The sequence below is a fragment of the Triticum aestivum genome, chromosome 7A, assembly GCF_018294505.1.
Source record: "Triticum aestivum cultivar Chinese Spring chromosome 7A, IWGSC CS RefSeq v2.1, whole genome shotgun sequence".
Taxonomy (NCBI): domain Eukaryota; kingdom Viridiplantae; phylum Streptophyta; class Magnoliopsida; order Poales; family Poaceae; genus Triticum; species Triticum aestivum.
Window position 1 is genome coordinate 110,820,952 of NC_057812.1, and position 5,587 is coordinate 110,826,538.

Consider the following 5,587-nt stretch of genomic DNA (forward strand, 5'->3'; position numbering starts at 1 on the left):
CCGAGTACCCCGGTGATAAAATCTAAGTCAGGGCGAGTGCACACTTGTGCATACTGTAAGCTGTCAACTACCGAAGCATATGGTACTGCTTTCATTTGATCGATCTTGTACTGGTTCTTGGGACATTGGAATTTCCCAAAACTATCGCCCTTGACTATAGGAGCAGGTGTGGCTTTACTCGCATGCATATTATACTTTTTAAGAACCTTTTCTAAATATGCTTTCTGTGATAGTACTAAGACTCCATTGTTCCTATCTCAGTGCATTTCTATGCCCAAAACATATGATGCTTCACCAAGATCTGTTATGTCAAAATTTGAGGATAAGAACTTCTTTGTTTCTTGTAGTAGACTAACATCAATGCTAGCAAGTAGAATATCATCCACATACAAGATTAGGAAAATATATTTTCCATTTTTAAACTCTGCATAAATGTAGTTATCCTCAATATTTTTTTAAAATCTAAAACCTTTAATCGTTTGATTAAACTTTAGATACCACTGTCTAGAGGCTTGCTTTAACACATAAATGGATTTCTTCAGGCGGCATCCCATATTTTCCTTGCCTTCCATGATAAAACCCTTAGGTTGTTTCATGTAGACATTTTCTTTTAAATCCCCATTGAGAAATGTCGTCTTTACGTCCATTTGATGTAACTCTAAATCAAAATGAGCAACTAATGCCATTATGATTCTAAAGGAATCCTTACATGAGGCTGGAGAAAATGTCTCATTGTAATCTATCCCTTCTCTTTGTGTAGATCCTTTTGCCACGAGTCGTGCTTTATACTTTTCTATATTCCCTTTAGAGTCATACTTAATAATTTTGTAGACCCATTTACAACCTACTATTTTGGCTCCTTTAGGAATTTCCTTTAAGTCCCAAACATCTTTGGAACTCATTGATTTCATCTCGTCTTCCATTTCCTTCATCCACTTCGATGAATGAGGGCTTCTCATGGCTTCTTCATATGAGGTGGGATCTTTTTCCATATGAACCATTTCTGTGTTATAAACTTTAAAGTCAGTAGAAATAGCTAACTTTCTTGGTCCTGTAGACCTTCTAAGGGCCTTAGTTTCTGGCACATTATGTGCCTCAACTTCTGGCACTTCTTCTAAAATTTGCTGTTGCACCTCCCTTTCATGCTCAACGGGTTCAGTCGACTCCTGACGGACAGGTTCCGGGTCTACTCCCATAGTTGTCATGTGTGGAGTTGCAACTGGTAGTGAGAAAAATGGCTCCTGAATCACACTCGACCTTTCGGTCTCTAGTGTTCCGAGGCCATATCTGCATATGCTAGGCTCGTCAAGTTTAACCTGAGTATTATGTGTGTGCAAAACTGGCTTGCACCCATTGTAGATGAACGTAGAGCTTATCACACCCGATCATCACGTGGTGTCTCGGCACGACGAACTTTGGCAACGAGGCATCCTCAGGGAGAACACTTTTACCTTGAAATTTAGTAAGAGATCATCTGATAATGCTACCGCCAAATAAAGTAGAATAAGATGCATAAAGGATAAACAACACATGCAATGAATATAAGTGATATGATATGGCCATCATCATCTTGTGCTTGTGATCTCCATCTCTGAAGCACCGTCATGATCACCATCGTCACCGGCGTGACACCTTGATCTCCATCGTAGTATCGTTGTCGTCTCGCCAACTTTTGCTTCTACGACTATCGCTACCGCTTAGTGATAATGTAAAGCAATCATAGGGCGATTGCATTGCATACAATAAAGCGACAACCATATGGCTCCTGCCAGTTGCCGATAACTCGGTTACAAAACATGATCATATCATACAACAAAATATAGCATCACATCTTGACCATATCACATCACAACATGCCCTGCAAAAACAAGTTAGACGTCCTCTACTTTGTTATTGCAAGTTTTACGTGGCTGCTACGGGATGAGCAAGAACCATTCTTACCTACGCATCAAAACCACAATGATAGTTCGTCAAGTTAGTGTTGTTTTAACCTTCTCAAGGACCGGGCGTAGTCACAGTCGGTTCAACTAAAGTTGGAGAAACTGACACCCGCCAGCCACCTGTGTGCAAAGCACATCGGTACCAGTCTCGCGTAAGCGTACGCGTAATGTTGGTCCGGGCTGCTTCATCCAACAATACCGTCGAACCAAAGTATGATATGCTGGTAAGCAGTATGACTTGTATCGCCCACAACTCACCTGTGTTCTACTCATGCATATAACATCTACGCATAAACCTGGCTCGGATGCCACTATTGGGGAACGTAGTAATTTCAAAAATTCCTACGCACACGCAAGATCATGGTGATGCATAGCAACGAGAGGGGAGAGTGTTGTCTACGTACCCTCGTAGACCATAAGCGGAAGCATTTATCAACGTGGTTGATGTAGTCATACACCTTCACGATCCGTCCTGATCAACTACCGAACGTACGGCACCTCCGTGTTCAGCACACGTTCAGCTCGATGACATCCTCGCCTTCTTGATCCAGCAAGAGGGGCGAAGTAGTAGATGAGTTCCGGCAGCACGACGGCGTGGTGACGGTGCATGTTGGTGAAGAACAATCTCCGCAGGGCTTCGCCTAAGCACTACGAAAACTATGATGGAGGATAAACTAGAAGGGACGGGGTTGCTGGCACACGACTTGGTGTTTCTTGATGTGTCTTTGGTGCTAGCCCTGCCCCTCTATTTATATGTTGAGCCCTGGGGTCGAAACTTGGAGCAAAAGCCTCCTCAAAGTCGGTTTTTCCCGAAAGGCAAGAGCCCCACTCGGACTCCAGGAACAAACGCCACAATCCTTGGCGTCTGGCCCAGGCGCCATGGGCCTCGGCATTTGGCCCAGGGCCAGACGCCAAGGTCTCCGGCATTTGGCCCCCTGGCCTCCGCAAAACTCCTTTTGCATCGACTTATAGCCCTGTGGGCCTGACCCCTTGGCCTAACCATATCATCCAATATATGAATCTTTACCTCCGGGCCATTCCGGAGCTCCTCGTCATGTCCGTGATCTCATCCGGGACTCCGAACAACATTCGGTTACCAACATACATAACTCATAAATACTATATTGTCAACGAACGTTAAGCGTGTGGACCCTACGGGTTCGAGAACTATGTAGACATGACCGAGACACTTCTCTGGTCAATAACCAATAGCGGAACCTGGATGCCCATATTGGCTCCTACATATTCTACGAAGATCTTTATCGGTCGAACCGCATAACAACATACGTTGTTCCCTTTGTCACCGGTATGTTACTTGCCCGAGATTCGATTGTCGGTATCTCAATACCTAGTTCAATCTTGTTACCGGCAGGTCTCTTTACTCGTTCCGTAATACATCATCCTGCAACTAACTCATTAGTTACAATGCTTGCAAGGCTTATAGTGATGTGTATTACCGAGTGAGCCTAGAGATACCTCTCCGACATTCGGAGTGACAAATCCTAATCTCGAAATACGCCTACTCAACAAGTACCTTCGGAGACACCTGTATGGCACCTTTATAATCACTCAGTTACGTTGTGACGTTTGGTAGCACACAAAGTGTTTCTCCGGTAAACGGGAGTTGCATAATCTCATAGTCATAGGAACATGTATAAGTCATGAAGAAAGCAATAGCAACATACTAAACGATCAAGTGCTAAGCTAACGGAATGGGTCAAGTCAATCACAGCATTCTCCTAATGATGTGATCCCGTTAATCAAATGACAACTCATGTCTATGGTTAGGAAACTTAACCATCTTTGATTAACGAGCTAGTCAAGTAGAGGCATACTAGTGACACTATGTTTCTCTATGTATTCACACATGTATTATGTTTCCGGTTAATACAATTCTAGCATGAATAATAAACAATTATCATGAAATAAGGAAATAAATAATAACTTTATTGTTGCCTCTAGGGCATATTTCCTTCAGTGTCCCACTTGCACTAGAGTCAATAATCTAGCTCACATCGCCATGTGATTTAACACCGATAGTTCACATCACCATGTGATTAACACCCATAGTTCACATCGTCATGTGACCAACACCCAAAGGGTTTACTAGAGTTAATAATCTAGTTCACATGATTAATGCATTGAATATCATCATAACTATGCTCGTTTCTATCAATTGCCCAACATTAATTTGTTCAGCCACCATATGCTATGCATTCAAGAGACAAGCCTCAAGTGAAAACTATGCCCCCGAGTCTACAATTTTCTATTTTATTTTATTTTATCTTTATAATGTATCTATCTTCCACTACAAGATTTAATCCTTGTAAGTAACCGCCGAGGGAATTGACAATCCCCTTGTTCGCGTTGGGTGCAAGTATTTTCTTTTGTGTGCACATGTGTTGTTCACGAGGCTTTATGTGATTCTCCTACTGGATTGATAACATTGGTTCTTAATTGAGAGAAATACTTATCTCTACTATACTGCATCATCCTCTCCTCTTCGAGGAAATCTCAACGAAACTCACAAGTAGCATAGTACACTAAAATGTCACAACAACAACCATGTTTGCCATAAACCTGTTGGCACAAAATATGGAACATGTTTATTTGCTATACTTGATAGCAAAATAAGTAGTAATAAAAGTGATAGTACAAAGTGTAGTATTAAAAGTGATATCGCCCAAGCAATATCATTGGTGAAATCAATAAAACCTTCATGCTTATCATGGGTGATACAAATAAAACCTTTGTAGTGAGGCCTTCATGTTCTAAATATCGTCTTAATATGCACAAATAATATGCTAACTTGCATAGTAAACTATATAGCACAATAATAATGACACATCCAGAAGATGCATAAAAAACTTCAATTTTGAACATTAATAGAAAGGAATATAGCTCACCATTATGGCTGCAGACATGATCGAAGAATGATGAAGCACATGCCAGGTCTAGGACCGCATGCACACACATGCGCGAGAGACCTGGTGTCCGACGATTGGCGGAATGCAACTACCGGATCGGACGAACAATGCCATGGAACGACAATGACGTCCACGAAGGTAGTGACGACACTGAACGATGGCAGATCTGCATCTTTGCGCCATGCAATGCCAACCATGGCACCGAACTCTCTCCGGCAGATAGAGCGGGGAGAGAGGGGAGGGGGAGGGAAAGAATACCGGGAACCGGGAACGGTGATGAATGGGAGAGAGTGGTGCCGAGAATGGTAAAGACATAGTGGTGCTGAGGACGGGCAGTGAGGTTTTCGATTGTGGAGGGGAAGTTAACGGTTGATTACAATAGGACGCAAACAACACAATAGTGACTAATGAGAGAAACAAAGGGCCGCTCCTCATAGCAGCCATGCATTTCTGCTTAGGAGAGAACGAGAGATGTCCGCAACAATCCCTGATGGGCCTGAAGCAAGGATCATATGCCTCCACTCTCTCCACCACACGCAAGAACAAGGGTTTGCATATACGGAAGCGTCGACGAAACCATGTACCAGGGGATGTTGATTTGGGATCAAATCAGTCCTTGTAGAGTAGCAGTGCTCTAGCGACTCTATCCTGGTCCAAAACTCTTCTTGCTTTGACCGAACCCTTGAAGTTCATAATGTGCTCCACTCCTCTCTGTCCATC